The 19,139-nt window shown below is 39.4% G+C and overlaps 1 protein-coding gene across 1 annotated transcript in view; it reads left to right on the top strand.

Annotated features, from left to right (window-relative positions):
- The first annotated feature begins 2,716 nt into the window (after nucleotides 1-2,716).
- Nucleotides 2,717-19,139, top strand: part of LIPC (lipase C, hepatic type) — a 155,515-nt gene continuing 139,092 nt past the window's right edge. Inside the window, exon 1 of the mRNA XM_020286049.2 lies at nucleotides 2,717-3,148. The gene's annotated coding sequence lies outside the window, so the exon portion shown is untranslated. The remainder of the gene's footprint in view (nucleotides 3,149-19,139) is intronic.

The following is a 19,139-nucleotide window of genomic DNA, read 5'->3' on the forward strand; positions in this document are numbered from 1 at the left end:
TCCCCTGCCTCACGCCAGACTCAGACCTCCTGTGGTCTTTATTTCCACCCATCTATTTGGATGGAATTTTTTTTTCCCCCTCCACCAAAAAAGTCTAAAATCCCAGGTCAGATGTCTCCAAGGAGCTTATATATGTTTGTACAAACACATGGAAAACCTTAAGAACTGCAAATTATCAACCAGGAACAGCTCAATGCCTGTGGAGGCTTGTGTTTATCTTTTATTTGAAGAGCTTTCAAGCCCATTCTCTTGAAGTACCTCGCCTTACCGGGAGCCCTGCTCATTTGTTCTTGTTGCCTCCTCCATTCAGGAGATCCATCAATCAGTGCCAGAAACAAGGCAGCTTCTGTGTAGAATCAAAAGCCACCACATCACAGCTGAAGGCAAGAGAATGCAGCGGGCATTGTTGTTTGTACACAGGCCTTCATCTCTTTGAGAAGAGTCTCTGTTTGAAATGAATGAGGCAGACAAGAGTGTGGCTTCAAAAGCAACTCTCCTCCTCTGGGCTTTGCTTATTGAAAGTCCTGTGCAACACTGTTACTAGAAAGTAAAAGGAATAAAAGGCAAACCTGAGGCAGGCTACAGGTCCCCACGCAAGGGACTCACGCCTGGCCTCAGCCAGGATGTACCATGGGACATTTGCCTCTGCTTTGTCAATATGAGTTTCCAAGGTAAATGTGAAAGTGGCTATTTTCTCCCAGTGACTATGCCTTGACGTTGCATAAACTTCCCTCACCTAGAGCCTATCCCAGAAGTATGACTGGCTGCTCTCTTTGCTGGTGCCAATTAAGGGCATCCCTACTGTTGCCATGGTTATAGCTTCTGGACCAGAAGACTGGCTGATCCTTGGCCCAGTTCTTCCACCCAGCTCTCGTCTCCTCCGCTGCAAGAGACCTCTTATTCCCTGATGCATTTTGTGTTTGGCTGGAAGATTGGAGAGCACGTAGTTTTCCATGGTATTTTATGACCCTTCTGTAGGCTCTCAATGACCCTAATGTTGATTAGGACCTAAAGTCTTAGGCTAATGGAAAAGTTAGAACAAAGTTTAAGAGTCATATAGATGATCATCTCAATAATTGCTTGAAAATCGACACCTTCATCTTTGGTCTGCAGAGGGTCTCCCATGAGTGCTAGAGAATTCAGAGCCAAATATCTGGCAGACAACTAAGAAAGTATTAATATAAAGGATGGTACAACATGTATTTGATGTATAATTTCATCTATGGATGCACCACATTTTTCCTACCCTCATTTGTCTGCCTAAATTTTCTTTTTAATAAGACTTACATTGTTTGTATCTTTAAAAAGCACTTTAATGTCTTTTGAAGCAAGACTAAATATAAATAAAATATAAGTATATTCATCAGAAATCCATCAGACTCTTGCTATTAGGATGGAGAAACAAAAGTATGAAAGCTTTTGTGGGGGACAGGGGATGGGTATATACATACATAACGAGTGTGATGTGCACCAACTGGGGGATGGACACGCTTGAAGCTCTGACTCGAGGTGGGAGGGGAGGTAAGGGCAATATATGTAACCTTAACATTTGTATCCCCATAATATGCTGAAATAAATAAATAAATCATAAAAATAAATAAAAGCTTTTGTGTTCAGGAAGGGAAGTTTGCATAATGCAAAGTACCTCGAACATATTCTGAATAAAATCGAATAGAATAATTTTATTGTATATTTTCTGTTGAAGAAAAAAAATATACACATGATTGGATTCAAGAAAACTGGGATTTCTGGAGCAAGGGAGAACTAAGGACATGGTGCTCCTAACTCAGGGAGCCCCCTGAATAATTAGAGGTCTGCTAGATAAAGTAGCTCATGCAGAAATTTGGGCATTTCCTTCAAAAGCCTGGGATAAGCCACGTGGACACTCATACCGCCAGGGAGGTGCTCAATGGGTTCTAGGAATCCCAGTGTATTCCACACGGCAAAAGCTTTACAAATATATGCCAAATAAATCGAAAAAAATAAGTAAAAACACATATGCTTGTATGCTAAATAAGTACCCAGATAATCTTCAAATTAACCCAGATAGAAATGATTTAGCCGCACTGAGAAAAGTGGATGCTATAAAGGGCTTTGGAGTTATTTTAATCCTTGCAAGGAAGGTAGATGTTTTTATCTCCAGATAAAAACATTCAGATGTGGTTAAGGAGGGTTAAGTCATTTGTGCAAGGCCACCTAACTAGCGAGGGAAAGACCCAGGATTTCAGCCCAGGGCGGTCTGATTCTAAAAGCAGACTATTCCCTCAGCCTACTCTGATATTTCCCAAGCTGATGTTAAGAACACAAATCTGAGACCCCACCCTGGATCCACTGAATCAGAATCTCCCAGGGGGGAGGGGACTTGGAAACATTGCATTTAACAAGGGACCAGAGGATGACTGTTACCAGAAAACCACTCTATTGCATCAGGTAGGGAATGGACCCATATCTTCCTCTGAGTGGTCAAATAGAAACCATCAGAGATCTGAAGCTCATACAACTAAAAATAAATCACGTCATTCTGAAGTTTATCGGACTGTAATATCACAGACCTCGGTTTGGTAATATAGCACTGTCTGATTTAAGGTTGTGCGGATCCTAAAAAATCAAGAACATTTTGAAAAAAAATTAAAAATGCGTTCTAATTTAAACTTCAGGCTTTAAAAAAAAAAAAAAAAAAGCTTTGCAGAAGTGACTGAGAATTCATTCCCAGCAGTTTCCACGGATGCAGAGGTTCCAGCTGTGCAGCAGCAGGAAGACTGCCGGTTCCAGTTGTGCAGCGGAAGGACTGCCAGGGAAGGAAGCCCGGGCTGAGAATCAGTCCCCACATCTGGCTCCCCGGAGATCGCCTTTCGTTGGATCAGGAAGTAGAAAATCTATCATTTGCTTGATGGGTTCTTCTTAAGTTTTGGTTTTTGCACAACGAAGCCTCCAGCTTCAACACCCATTATGAGAGCAAACAACTTATCTGTACAATCTAAACACTCAATTAACTACATGGAAAGCAAGGCGGTGATTCCTAACACGACTGAATTTAAATCAAGCTGTGACTCTCCACAGTGCAGCCGGAAACGGAGATAGACAACTTGAACTGAAACCTGAGAACATCTAAGGGGCTTCGGACCGCTGCTTCTCAGCAGTTTTTATTGTAAGTTATTCCTATTATCTCAAAGAGAAACTTAAGATATGGCTGGAGAGTACAGAGCTCCTTGCCCCCATTTGGGGCATAGATCATTGTTTAACTGACGTGCTTTATATACTATTGCCAAGAGACTTTTTTTGAATGATGTTTTCAGACATGATGTCTATAACTGCAAATATTGACAGTTATATTTTACAAATAATGAGTTTAATGTGCTTTAATATGCTTCTAGTCCTCGGTGTTCATGATCTCATCTAATCTTTGCAACAACTCTATGAGGTTGGTATGCTTATTAACACAATTTTACAGATGAGGACACCAATAAGTAGCTTCTTCACAGGATAATTAAGGAACTTGTAGAAAGTCCACAGCTAGTGGCTGACACCACATTCCAAAGAACTTCTATATATTTAGGCCGTTCATTTCCCAAATGACAAATTCTCATATAAGATTACAATATAAGACCCAACAATATGTTTATTGCTTTAAAATAGGTATCTGTTGTTTAAAAAAAGAAAAAGATGCAGAAATGCTAAAATTTAAAAATTTTATCGCGGGAGCTCATACAACAAAAAGAAAACAATTGGTAAAGTTGATATCATATAAAAGAGATTTTAAAGCCAAAAAAGGGGTGGCAGGGTGAAAAAAAGCCCCTGCTTATAGTGAAAAATGTGAAATCAACTGTGAAGACATAGATTACCAAAGTTAGAAATGCAAACAGAAATATAATAAATAAAAAGCAAATAATTGTAATGGAAGGTTTTATTTTAAGGCCAAGGAAAAAAGTAGACAATCTTAAAAATTAAAGACAAATTAAATAGACAAAAATTTAGAAGACATTACAAATGTCACAAGAGTAGACATGAATTTGAAAAATACAGAGGTTATGAATACTACGCAGTTGATATGTTAGAACCAATAGACATATATTGAACTCAATACCAACATAGATTAAGTTGCAATATTACAATATTTTCAATATATAAGGCATTGGTACATATACTAACTCTCAAATAAGGTCTCAAAAAATGAATCAAGAAAAAATACATATATTTTTTCTCACTACATGCAATAAAACTAAATGTTAATAATGTAAGTAAAAACAATGAAAGGAGCCTGGGCAAAATAGTGATCTAATCCACAGCTTTGGAAGAAGACCGTTCAGGGTTTGGATTATAACCCCATCCCTACTGCTGTGTGAGCTGGACAATTTATTGAACCTCTCTGAACCTTGGATTCCTCATCTAAAAATGTGTTCTACCTTGTCAAGTTGTTGTAAAGATTATCTATAAAGTAGGTAAAACAAACTGAGACTTAAAAGACAATTAAAACCATAACTCATACATGATCTCATTTTTTTTTTTTTTTTTTTTTTTTTTGAGACAGAGTCTCACTTTGTTGCCCAGGCTAGAGTGAGTGCCGTGGCGTCAGCCTAGCTCACAGCAACCTCAATCTCCTGGGCTCGAGTGATCCTTCTGCCTCAGCCTCCCGAGTAGCTGGGACTACAGGCATGTGCCACTATGCCCGGCTAATTTTTTTTTTTTTTATATATATATATCAGTTGGCCAATTAATTTCTTTCTGTTTATAGTAGAGACGGGGTCTCGCTCTTGCTCAGGCTGGTTTTGAACTCCTGACCTTGAGCAATCCGCCCGCCTCGGCCTCCCAAGAGCTAGGATTACAGGCGTGAGCCACAGCGCCCGGCCGATCTCATTTTTTAATGTACTCATATTTTATGTAACTAGAAAAAAAGTCTAGAATTTTTGTTGATTGAGAGCAAAAGTCTAGAAAATCTAAATACTAACAGTGGTTACCTCTGTGCACTGAGATTTCTGGTAATTTTTGTTATTTTGCTTTCTTTATCTGTAATTTTTCTACTATGAATATATAGTAAGTAAGCACATACTAAAATAATAATAAATATGGACTTTTTAAGAACAGAGTACAAAAAGAAAATAAATATTGATATTTGTGTGCCCTATAGACGTAGCCATCTCAGTTGTTTGTCATTTTAAATTCTAAAATACTCCCAATCTATCTTTTTATATATATAACACATTATTGGGATAACTGACAATTTGAATATGGACTATGGGATTAGATAATCATATTGTATCAATATGAAATGTCCTGATTTTAACTGTTAAATTTCTTGACTTTTATAAGAGAAAATGTCTATCTCAGAAAATATCAATACATTGAAGTATTTAGGTATGTATGTATATATTCAACTTATTCTCAAATGATTCAGAAACAAATTCACATGTGTGTAAAGATAGTGAATGATTAAAGCAATTAGGGAAAAATATAAACAAATAGTGAATCTGCATAAAGGGTGTACAGGAGTTCTTCAAACTAGTCTTTTAACATTTCTATAAGTTTAAAATTATATACAAATGAAAATTTACAACAACAACAAACAAATAAATGGGTATCAACTTCTAACAACAACAAAAACTCTCCTAAGCAACAGGGTCAAGTAGGAAACTAAAAACATGGTAATGACTTTTGGGATATTATAATATTGAAAACTCAACATATCAAAACTGAGGGTGATATGGATGAATCAGGGCACAGAGATAAATTTGTAGATCTATGTGCTTCTATTTTAGAAATATAAAATAAGTAAAATAAGCATTTGACTTACCTTATGTAAACAAGACAGTCAATATAAAAGAAAAGAGGAAAAAAAATAAAGAATAAGGACAGAAAGAAACTAGAAAAGAGAAAATCAGTGGAAAAATAAATTTAAATGCTTATTCTCTGAAAAGATTATAAGATAGATAAAACCCTTGGAAATATAATAAATAAGAGAAAAGTTATAAATCAACAAAATTAAAACCAAGACTGGTGATTTAAGCATTGATATAAAGGATTTTAAAATATAAATGACTGTGAAGCACAATCTATGATCATCAATTTGAAGTGTTTAGCCAAATGGACAACACAAAATACAAAATTGGCAAGAAAAGATGCAGGAAGCATGAAAATAATAATGAAGGAGAAGGAAACTGGGAAAGTTATTAAAGAAATACCTCATCTACCAAAAGAAATATGACCTAAGTACGTTTACTGAACAATATTTCTACATATTCAAGAAACAGATTTTCTCATATTATACAATCAGTTCCTAATCAGGGGAAAACAAGACCTAATAATACTCAATTCATTCTAAGAGATAAGTATCCCCATCTGCAAAGCTGTGAAAAATACCACACACACACACACGCACGCGCACACACACACACGCACGCGCACACACACACACACGCACACACACACTTGGGATGGCCAATGTGCACAAGTGCCATTTCCAATACGGCTGCTTTGAAAAGATTAGAACTAGGCTCAGGGACATAGGTTTTTCTTTCTTTCTTTCTTTCTTTTTTTTTTTACACTTATTTAAAAATTAAGTTAAAATCAATCGATAATTCCAACATTTAGACAATTTGATGTTTGCAAATACATTGGTTTTTTTTTTTCATTTGTCACATGAATGTATCACATAATTCTATTTGTTTATATGTCAAATACTTTTACATTGTATCCTGACTATGGTGAATTTTACACTGTATAGACTCCTGTTTTTAATTGTAGCAGGCCATATCCAAGGTTAGATTCAGAATAGAAGTTCTTCTTCCCCTTCTGTGTGTGGTAGCTTAGATTTCGGTTCCGTCAATGTGTCCACTCTGATGGTCTGTGTCTGGTGGTTCCCCGGCCTGTCTTACACCAAGCATCTGCTGGCTGCGTGAGTGTCTCCGTGGTGGCTCGAGCCTCAGTGCTCATGCACACCATCAGCAAATCCCCCTTCTTGGCTCTCTTTCCTCCGGGGATGGTGCAATGCCCTCTTCTCACCTGAGAAGTGTCTACAGACCGAACTGCACAGAGGATAATCACAGCTGGTTCAGAGACGCCTCTTTCCAATGAGTGTCTTCATACTCCAGCAACAACATCTAAGAAATTCTTATCAAAATGTAACGTTGGACAGAGAATATCTATGTATGAGAAGAGAGTACATTTGCAAAACCAGACAAAGCACATAGTAGGTTTTTCAAAAACGGTTCTTGGGTTGTTGAATAGTGAATAAATGAATATATGGAGATGTGAGTGAAGACAATAACGTAGTCAATTAGCAACATCTACTAAGGGCATGAAAAGCAGGAATGACATGTGGATACGGTCTATTGCTAACTTTCACTGATCACTTATTCCATGCTGGGCCCAGTGAGCATAGGCAGAAAAATCATTTTTAACTAAGGTTATAGAATATAGCTATAGCCAGGCATGGTGGCTCATGCATGTAATCCCAGCACTGTGGGAGGCTAAGGCAGGAGGATCGCTTGAGTCTAGGAGTTCAAGACCAGCCTGAGCAACATAGTGAGACCTAGTCCCTACAAAATGTAAGAAAATTTTGCCAAGTGTGGTGGCATGCATGGTGACCAAAAAATGTAAATTTTAGTAATGCCCCAGAGGATTACAGCCAATCACAGAATACCTTTTATAAAAGAATTGCTCTTTTTTTTTTTTTTTTTTGGTGAGACTTAAAGAAAAAATGAAGACACTAAGGATATTTCTGAAGGGAAAAACCTGTAAATCTGTCTACAAGAAAATTTAAAACTCTTTTCAGCCAAAGACACCACAGGCAATGTGAAAAGACAAAATGCAAACTGGGAGAAGAAATCTTCAATGTATATAACCACAAAGAATTAAAATCAGTAATAAAACACCAGTGAACTAATGGAAATATGGACAGAAGACATGAACAAGCAATTTACAGCAGAGGAATTCTAATGACCAATGATCCACATAAAAAGATGTTCAACCTCACCAGTAATCAGAAAGATGAAAATTAAAACAATGAGATACCATTTTACATCCATCAAATTGGTGAAAAATGAAATAATTTGACACTTATCAAATTTTAGTGATGATGTGGAGAAACTGAAGGAGCATTAACACTTTCCTTGGAACATGTTCCTTGGGCTAACCATTTTGGAGAATAAATTGTCAACATCTAGTAACACCAAAAGGACACATATCACACAACCCTGCAATTACACTTCTAGGAATAAATTCTAGAAGCTTTCAGTTGGGGCTAATGTAATGTCCATTGCAACCCTATCGTAACAGTAAAACAAAAAAATAACACAAGTATCTATCAACAAATGTACAAATTGTGATATATTCGTACATTGGGACCATTTATAGCCTTCTTATCAACAGAGAGAAATCTCAAAAATATAATGCTGAGTCTAAAAACAAGTTGCAGATTGACACATAGAGTATAAAAATTTGAAAACCTACAAAATGATAGTACAGTCAGCCCTCCATATCCAAGGGTTTTGTGTCTGTGGATTCAACCAATTGTGGATAGAAAAATATTTGGGGGAAAAAGTTCCATAAAGTTCCCAAAAGCATAATTTGAATTTGACTCATGACGAGTACTACACTGAATCGATATGAATGAAGTATACAGGAGGATGTGCATGGGTTATATGCAAATAACATGCCATTTTTATATAAAGGAATGAGCATCCACAGATTTTTATATTCGTGGGGGGTCCTGGAATGGATCCCCCACTGATACAGAGGGATGGTTGTATTTATTTCATAGCTGCATACATATGTTGCAAACATGGGTGAGAATTATAGATGCCAAACTCAGGATGGAGTTGCCTCTGAGAAAGGAAAGATGAGATTAGGTTTGGGAAGAGATACACAGGTATACAGGTACAGTCTTCTACTTCTCAACAAAATAGGAAGCATATATGGCAAGATATAATATTAGGGTTTGATGGAGCTAGGAAGCAGGTGGTATTCATAAGCATACTTATGTGTGTGTTTGGAATTATTAAAATTGTTTAAAATGAGGATCCCAACTTCTAAAATACATAAAAAACTCTCAACAACTATAAAAGATATATAAATATCATAAACATTTTTAATTTTATATTAAAATATTTTTAATTCATTAAAAATATACAATAAAAATGGAGGTGGTGGTAAATCCAACTTTAACCCACTAGTAAAAATAATCAGATTAAAATATGTATATACCAACAAAAATTTAAGTTAAATAAAAGCTGAGCATGGTGGCACATGCCTATGGTCCCAGCTTACTCAGGAGGCTCAAGTGGGAGAGTGGCTTGAGCCCAAGACTTGGAGTCCAGCCTGAGCAGCATAGTGAGATCTCATCTTAACAAAAAAGTTTAAAATTTAAATTTAAAAAGTACATATCATTTTGGCTTGCCAATTTAGCATAAAACTGTGAAAATGTTAATAGATAATGTTACCAGGAATGAAAGATGGGGCAGAAGGGGAGAACACACCTGTTCCCTGTTGATGGGAACTTGAAATGTTATAAATTTACTTAATTTAGCAGTATATATGAAAAAGCAAAATACACAAATAGATATAGAGAGATGTAGATAATAGATATAAAACCTTTGCCTCAGCAAAGGTTTTAAACTTCAAGAAATTTATACAAGTTCTTCTACTTTAAGAAATTTATACAAAGTACTTGGAAATGTGGACTAAGATTTACACATATGCTTATAGCACCACTATTCATAACAATGATATCCTAGATACAACTAACGTAATAAAAAAACAATAGAAAAGAAAGTCAGTTATGGTACATCTATAGAACATAATACTCTATATCTATTTCAAATAATTTTGGTGGCTTTTTTTTTTTTGAGACAGGTTCTCACTCTGTTGCCCAGGCTAGAGTGCAAGGGTATCATCATAGTTCACTGCAACCTCAAATTCCTGGGCTCAAGTGATCCTCCTGCCTCAAACCCCTGAGAAGCTGGGACTACAGGCACGCATCACCACGTCCAGCAAATTTTTCAATTTTTTGCAGGGAAGGGGTCTCGCTCTTGCCCAGGCTGGTCATGAACTCCTGGTCTCAAGCAGTCCTTCCACCTTGGCTTCCCAAAGTGCTAAGATTACAGGCATGAGCCACTGAGCCCATCCCTCAAATAATATTTTAAAAGAATATTTAATGCCACTGAAATATGGCACTGTATTGTTAATACATAGCTTATTAAAGAATTTGTACAGGGTGCTTACAGTTGTATTTTGAAAAATAAATATTACATAGGAAAAATGATTTGGAGTTACCCACATCAAAATGTCAATATTGGTTATCTCTGGATGTGAAATTATGGATCTACTTAGGTTTTTCTTTCTGTTCTTCTTTATTTTCCTATTTTTCAACAATAAATATTTATTGATTTTTATAGTAGAAAAAGTTATTAAAAATAAAACAGACAACAAAATAAGCTTCAGTTGATTAAAGATTTAAATGTGAAGTCTAATTATGGAAGAATTTGCAGATAATTGAAAAAAGTGTTTATCAGCTCTCTGGGGGAATTTTTTTTTTTTTTTTTTTTTTTTTGAGACAGAGTCTCGCTTTGTTGCCCAGGCTAGAGTGAGTGCCGTGGCGTCAGCCTAGCTCACAGCAACCTCAAACTCCTGGGCTCGAGTGATCCTTCTGCCTCAGCCTCCCGGGTAGCTGGGACTACAGGCATGCGCCACCATGCCCGGCTAATTTTTTATATATATATCAGTTGGCCAATTAATTTCTTTCTATTTATAGTAGAGACGGGGTCTTACTCTTGCTCAGGCTGGTTTCGAACTCCTGACGTTGAGCAATCCGCCCGCCTCGGCCTCCCAAGAGCTAGGATTACAGGCGTGAGCCACAGCGCCCGGCCTCTCTGGGGGAATTTTAACTCTCTCAGCTTTGAAGCAATTGAAATGATTGCACTATAAAAATTTGCATTACTAAAGAGTTTTTTAAAGAGGGAAAATATTTCTAACAAATATTACAAAGAACTAAGATCTATCATAAACAGCTAATTCAAATTTGTAAAATAAATATTAAGATTCCAAAAGATACATGAGTAGAAGACAGGACAATTCCCATAAGGGAAATACAATTAGTAGACGAACATAGTAGGGAAATGTTAATTCTCACTAGAAATCAAAGAAATGTAAATGAAAGCAGTCTGCAGATGACAATTTACATAGTCTAAAGGAAAAGCAAGCAAAAAAATGTTGAATGCTAATATCCATGGATGGTGAAGCTGCCCAGAAATTGACTCATATATTTATTTATAACCATATCATTCCTACCCTTTTATCAGAAATGTTACGACGAAGAATTTATTCTTAAGAAATACTCTGGGGCCAGGCACAGTGGCTCACACCTGTAATTCTAACACTTTGGGAGGCCAAAGTGGGAGGACCACTTGAGGCCAGGAGTTCAGTTACAGTGAGCTGGGACTGCACCACTACACTCCAGCCTAAGTGACAGGGCAAGACCCTGTCTCAAAGAAAAAGAAAAACTGGCAAAAGTGGAAAGGTCCTTCTTCATCCTCAACTTCTAAACGTTGGAACACACAGGGCTCAGTGCCTTGACACCTTCTTTTTTCCATCCACATGCATGTTTGGAGGATCTTCCCTACATAGAGAGACCTCTCTCCTCACAGGTCTCCAGGGAGAAAGCAGACCAGAGAGAGAGTTCTCTGGGAGTAGGGTAGGGGGACCTTGAAGGTGTTTCAAGGGCTTTGAACTCAATCAGAGGACAATGAAAGAAAGAGAGACCAGCAAAGACGATCAGAGATACCCAAAGGTGAGCCTCATGATGATATCAACCACTTATGAAATAACTAAATATTTCAGGCTTTATCTACTGGGGAGTACCGAGGAGGTCCCCAGGAATTCCCTAATTGCAGTAGCCCTCAGCTCACCTACAGGCCACCAGATCTCAGCTGTCCCCGACTCCCAGCTCCAAAGCCTGAGGAAATTACTGTAAGACAGCCCACTCATGTTATGGCTGAAGGGTATGCCTGTTCAAAGAGCCCTGCCCTGATGGACGATAGACTTGTTTCTCCACTGGTGGTCACCCAAGTCTCTGGGACAATGAGGTGTACCCTGGTCTGATGCCAGAAAGCAAAACTTCTTGGGCCCCCAACAAGATCTCTTTGCTCCACAAACATACACATCCTCTAGTCCCAGTCTGAGGCCTCTGCTTCACGTGGGCCCTTTCATTGCCAAAGGATGTTTGGACATGGACCACCTCACCCTTTTGTGAGGTAGCAAACCCAAGTTCATTACCCCCACTGCATAAAGGTTATGATTTAGCTGAGGCAGAGCTGGGCTCAAACCCACATCCCTCTCCACGGCCCCAGGTTTGGCCAAGAGTGGATCTTGCTGCACACATCAACAGCTCCCCATTTCCTTCCTTGTTCGTGCACTACCCATGAAAAATGGGCAAGAGGAGGCACTTTTCTATCAGGAGCTAAACAAGCAGTTTTGCTTTAGAGATGGTAATAGAATAGTCCCGGAGGCAAGGAGCCCCGTGTAAATCTGCCTGCGTTCTCCTCCCGGCTCTGAGATCCCAATTCCACACGGGTTGACCTCTCAGATCCAATCATGCTGTTTCTTAATGCATGAAAAGGATGTTTTGCTCTCTGAGTGTCCTCCACACAGCCCGGTAGTCAAATTAGGTGATAGGAGTGAAATTGTGGAGTGAAAAATGGCTCTCTCCAGGGTATCGCTCCAGCCATCATCCATTTAAAAGAAGCAACACCTAGATACAGCAACGCAGTTGTCCTCCTTCCTCTCCCTGAACTTTGCGCCTTCCCCAACCTGGCTCTTTCAAAGCAAACCCTTGCTCGAGTGCCTGCCCCTCCCTCGCAGAATACAGGCTGCTGAAGCAAAGGGGGAGAGCCCAGGAGCTTAAGCGGAATCATCTGGAAGTTTCCAGAATTGAAATTGGGGCTGAGAGGGTCAATCCATGCAGGCACCCTGGCTCTAGACATCCAGGAATTGCCCTGCGAGATTAAGGAAATCCCCCCTCCACCTGACCCAAATGTAAAAGCAAACTTGCCCGAGGCAGGGCTGTGTGGACAGTTTTCTCTGGTGCTGGGCACACGCTGCCCCCAGGAGTACAGACTCTCTGGCCCTCGGATATGGTCCCAGGAGTCTCTGGAGTCAGGTGGACTATCTGACCCCAGGGGGACCCCTCCAGCCTTGGCACCCAGTCCCCAGCAGCGCCTAGAGAGCCCTTCCCCTCCACCAACCTGTTTTCTCTGGCCATTGACTGTGTAACCCAAGGAAATGAGCCACTTGTTTAAATTTAAATTCAAGGCTAGCTGGGCTAAAATAGGTAATAAGAATTACTCAAAAAAAAAAAAAAAAGAAAGCAAAATATTGGGAATGAGGAAGCGTTCTTTTTTAAATAGAAAGGAATATAGAAAAAGTTAGGTAGTTTATTTGAAATCGAGAACAGAAAACATAGACCCTATCTATAATTGTTTTTAAAAAACACTGTAAATAATTTTCCTATTCTTTACCATTTCAGTTAAATGAGCAGGAAAAGAGAAAGGGAAGGAATGTGTAAGACAGAAGAAGAAATAAAACGCATGCCCCCAAAACCGCAGTAATAAATAAAAAACACTAATATTAACAGTTGATATGCATTGAGCTGAGTGCTATGGTAAGTGCAAGTCATGGTTTTTCTCATTTAATCTTCCTCCACACACTATGAGATAAATAATTATACCATCCCTATTTTAGGGTGAGGAAATTGAGGTACAAAGATGCTAACTAATCTACCTGCTTAGTGAGACTGAGAGAAGCCCAGTTTGGAAATCCAGTTCTCAGAGATCAGAAAGTCTCCACTCAAGAGGCAAAGATGCAGAAAGAGACAGTTTTCCTCCAGAAGGAACCTTATCCTGTTATCTTAGAATTCTGTAGCTGAATACTTCCCTTATCATTTTGTAACAATACGAATTCTAGGGGAAATTTTGTGTTGCAGTGGGAAAGGGTACATTGTCTACATACAGCACAGCCTTCCTGGGCTATATCTGATTCTATAATAACCTGACTCGGTTGCCCTTGAAGCATTTTACAACTCTGCACACTGTAGATAACTAATAGCAATGCAAAATGCAAATCCTGTCTTATCCTGCAGAAGTTCCATCCACGTCACTCCTGCACTGTGGAAGAAGCTAGTTTTGCTTCTATTTGCATATTCATTTCAACATTCCTATAGCCACATAAATTCATGGGGGTTTTGCCTTCTCCTTTGAACTGGTTATAACACCCTGATCAATTTCCTCATTAATGACTTAAAGAAAATATTTGTCATGTGTTCATTTTTATATCTGACTGAGAGTCCTGGTTTTACCTTCTTAGATAACTATCTATTAACAGAATTATTAAAGTATATGAAAACATCTCACTTGTTGCTTTCTGGAGGTCCCTAGGCACGATCTGACTCAAATGGTTTCCAGAGTAATTGCATGAGCAGTGATGGCATCTAAGTTGAGTCTTTGATAGCACAGCCTCATCCTGATAGCTTCCTGCCCAACACTGCTCTGTTCATGACAAAGCTTCACAGGCAAAGGCTCTGTCTCATTTTGGCTAATCTCAACTGTTGATTGGAAGAAATAATCTGTATATAAATTACATAATTGTATCCCACTCTAATACCTCCATTACTTCTGTCTTCTACGTCTCATGGGCTATTTCCGAGCTATCGCCATTAAGTAGCTGAGCAAGGGCTTGAGAACATTTGTTTTAAAAATAACAATAATAAAAAAGACTGCATGCACATGGTTCAATTCTCAGGACCCTCAGATCTTTAGGGATGGAATAAATAAGTAGCTGATATTATTGCTTACAAAGGTGTCTTGAACTTGATGGAGCTGATATTGAGAAATAAAGTTTATGTTTTTATCTTTTACTTCCATTTTCCCACAAACATTTTGAAGTCCCCGCCTATATATCCACTGAGAAATTCCATCATGATACTGGGTTTATCCTGGATCAAACCATCAAGCATAGCCACCAAATACGTGGTACCACTATGATGACCTGCCATTATTTTTTGTCCTTATTTATCACTGTAATGTTTAAGTATTTTTTGTAAGGGAATACACATATAAATTACCACTTTAACCATTTTTAAGTATACAGCTCAGTGGCATTGGATATCCACACTGTTGTATAATCTAATCACCACCATCCATCTCTGAAAATTTTGTATCATCCCAAATTGAAACTCTGTACACATTGAACCACAGCTCCCACTACTCCCTCTTCTTAGTCCCTGGCAATCACTACCCTGCTTTCTGTCCCCATGAACTTGACTATTCTGGGTATCTCATATAAGCAGAATCATAGGACATTATGTGTCCTTTTGTGACTGGCTTGTTTCACTTGGCATGGCGTTTTCAAGGTTCATCTGTGTCGTACCATGTATCAGAATTTTGTTCCTTTTAGAGGCTGAATGATGTTCCATTGTGTGTACGTATGTGCCACATTATTTTGTCTGTGCATTCATTCTCTGATGAACACTTTGGTTGGTCTCGCCCCTTGGCTGTTGTGAATGATGCTGCTATGGACGTGAGCATACAAGATAATAATAATAAACACATGATCGGCCGGGCGCAGTGGCTCATGCCTGTAATCCTAGCTCTCTGGGAGGCCGAGGCGGGTGGATTGCTCGAGGTCAGGAGTTCGAAACCAGCCTGACCAAGAGCGAGACCTCGTCTCTACTATAAATAGAAAGAAATTAATTGGCCAACTAATATATATATATTATATTTATATATATATAAATATTTATATATATATATATAAAATTAGCCGGGCATGGTGGTGCATGCCTGTAGTCCCAGCTACTCGGGAGGCTGAGGCAGGAGGATCGCTTGAGCCCAGGAGTGTGAGGTTGCTGTGAGCGAGGCTGACGCCACGGTACTCACTCTAGCCTAGGCAACAAAGCGAGACTTTGTCTCAAAAAAATAAAAATAAAAATAAAAAATAAACACATGATCTATGTCTTTGTATGCAGTGCAAGAGCATTACACAATTTCATTTATTTTTAACCTTAGATGTAAGAAGATCTTACAGTTAATCCCTACTATACTTAGCAAAACTATTTTTTGTTATATGGACTTTGAAGTCAGGCAAACATAGTTCAAATACCACTTAACTACAGTGTGGATTTGGGCAATTCAATAACCTCCCTGAGCCTCAGTTTCCCCTCGTACAAAGGAAATAATCATGCCAGCATCATAGCATCTTTCCTTCAGCTTAAATAAGATCACATAGAAAGTCTGGCATTGTGACACACTTTGGAAGTTGGCCCTCAAATTGTTAACTCCTGACTTCTAGGCCCGCCTAGGAATCTGTGACTAACCACATCAGCAAGACACTGTCTTCAGAAAAATGATGAATCCTTGACAGCTCTTCAGAATTTGAAACAGATCATGGGGAGTCAAGAGAATAATAGAAATTAGTTCCTGCTGCAGAGGGGCTTGGGCCATTTCAATCTGATGGATGCCCAGCCCTGCCTGGTACCCAGGGTGAGGACAGTGCCCTGGGTATCCCATAGTCAGAAGCACCTGGACCCAGAGAGAGAGCCAGCGTGGTGATGGCCCCCTTCGCAAACTGTGCTCTTGCTTCGCTGCAATCAGCCAGTTCAGCTGTGGCTTGGTTGGTCTCCCTGAGTAGCCCAGCATGGTCACTCCTCACCAAGCCCAGCCAGCACCCCAAGCAGCTGGAGGAAGCAGGCCCAGCGTAGGCACGCAGTGGATCCCAGTCTGCGCCTGCCTTCTTCCCACCAAAGAGAAAATCCTTGGCAAACTAGAAGGAGCCAGCATTGTCCACTATGTGGGTGTTCAAAGCCAACTTACATCTTCATTTCCTTTTGCTTCCAAGCATCATACCAAGTGAGAAAAAAGCTTTTCCATTCTACTGGAACTACTAAAATCATAAAATGCATTATTGGTTCCACAGTATCTACTCATAACAAAAAGGCTGCTGTGGTTCGGGTGGTGGTGTTTTGTTTTGTTTTCCCAGTCAGTCCATAAACTGGCCCCTGAAATCCTGATAGGGAGAGTCAATGGGCCAACGCAGGCCAGGAAACATAAAAATAAGGATAGAAAAGAGATCTCCCCTCTTTGCTCTCTAGCTGCGTAAGTCTTCACTGTAGACACTGGGACTCAGAGTGTTAGAGCTTCCAGAGGCCTGGAGTCCTTATATCCAATCGAAATTGATTAGGCACATGACTCTGAATGAAGAATCTTGGAGCCTCAGTTTTCCCACCTGCGAAGTGGGGGAAATAATTTGTCCCTCATTTGTTACAAAAATCAAATGAGGCCTGACTATGCAGAGAGTTGTTAGAAGGACTTTCTGTGTGATAATAATTTAATCTTCATAATCCCAATTGTCAGATGAGAAAACTGAGGCAGAGATAGGTTACAGAATTTGCCCAAGGTCACCCAACTAGTCAGATGCAAAGCTGATGCAAAGGTACCCCTGGTCACACCAGGTGTGATAATCTTGGATGAATAGACACCTGCTTGAAATGCTGGAAATGCTTAATTCTTTGAAATAGTCTAAAATATCCTCTGCAATCTTGTCTTCGCCCTTCATTTGCTTATGGGTCCTTTCTTTTTTTCTGAAATAGATAAGGAAAAGGTTAAACTCCAGTCCAACCCCTTTCCAAATGAGGACATGCTCCAAGCCAACTCAGATTGATGAGGTCTGCCTACTTGTTTTTCCGTATTCCTACATGGGACAAGAATGTCCTCACAGATCCATCAATGACCCAGTGAAAACTTGGTCATTCTCCCAGGGGCAGCCTGGCCCCAGGCAGGAGGAAGAGAGGATAGAGTCATTTTCTTATGACATGATCCCACAAACTTCAGACATTCCCCCGTGGCAATGGAATCGTTTGAGGTGTCAGAAAGCCTGGTTTCAGTGCCAGGGAAGGTCAGGTATGTAGGGACTAAGGGCTGTGGTCACTAAGAGAACTGACCTTGGACTCCAGATGCCTGGATTTCCCCTCTCAGCCTCTTACTGGTGAGATGGTTTTGTGCCAGTTCTCGATCTCTTACATTTCAACTGCAAAATTAGGAAAATGACAGTGCCCGTCCAAATGGCATTGTTTTGATTACTGTTTTCTTAGAACGCCAACAAGAGCCTGCCTTTCTCGGGGAAGGGACCCCCAGGCCCTGAAGATGAAAAGAAGAAAACCTGATTCTGAATATAAAAACTATTTTGCTCAGCAGCGAACTTCACCTTGGTCCCTTGGCTTCTCTTCCTTGGGATTTGTTCTCTTTATCCCTGTAAAATATCTATTTCTTTTCCTCTAATTAACTTTCTTATCACCGTGACACTAAAGGAAAAGGTTGTACTCAGGTCACCAAGAGCCGGTCTCCTGAAATCTCTATTTCTTCAAGAAGCTCTTCAAATTAAAAGAGAGCAGGAACTGGGCAATTTTTAAAAATCTAATTATAAAACCATTATTACTTTAGGCCAAGGATTGCAGACCGGAGAGTACAGTGTCACCCGAATTAGAAAAGTCTTCAAGGAAGGAATTGCAAAGGAAGAAGCCACTGGGCTCTGCTAACACGGACAATGGGGGTGTCTCTGCTGAGGGCTCCCCGCTAAGAGGCTCAGGTTCCCCCCCCTTTAGTGCACGGGAAATGAAGAGTCCTCAATAACTGCTGGACTTCCTTGGGCATGAAAATGACCAAAGATCCCATTAATAGATCTATTGACTGTTCAGATGCATTGATGGAGTCAGCCACATACAGTCAGGCCTTGAAGCCCTGGGAGCCATTCTGTCCCCTCCAAGGCAGAGGCTTATTATTTTTTGACAGAGCATCTTTATAAGTTTTATTAAAATTTCAGCACTCTCCCAAATATGTGGACAGTCAGTTACTTATTAATAGTATAGCACTGATATATTACATAGCACTATATACAAATTATATAGTCCTGATATGTTACAAACAGTATGCATGCACAAACATAAAATTTTCAAAGGCGATATAAAGAAAAATCCAAAAGGTTTATTGTTTTCTTCTTACACCCCAATGGGTGTCTCAAGTACCACTTTCAAATAAGGCTTCTCAAACTGTGTGTGACCAAGAAGCTTGTTTAAAATGAAGGTTCTCCAGGCCCTAACCCTA

This window comes from Microcebus murinus, chromosome 6 (genome assembly GCF_040939455.1).
Source record: "Microcebus murinus isolate Inina chromosome 6, M.murinus_Inina_mat1.0, whole genome shotgun sequence".
In the NCBI taxonomy this organism is placed as follows: Eukaryota; Metazoa; Chordata; class Mammalia; order Primates; family Cheirogaleidae; genus Microcebus; species Microcebus murinus.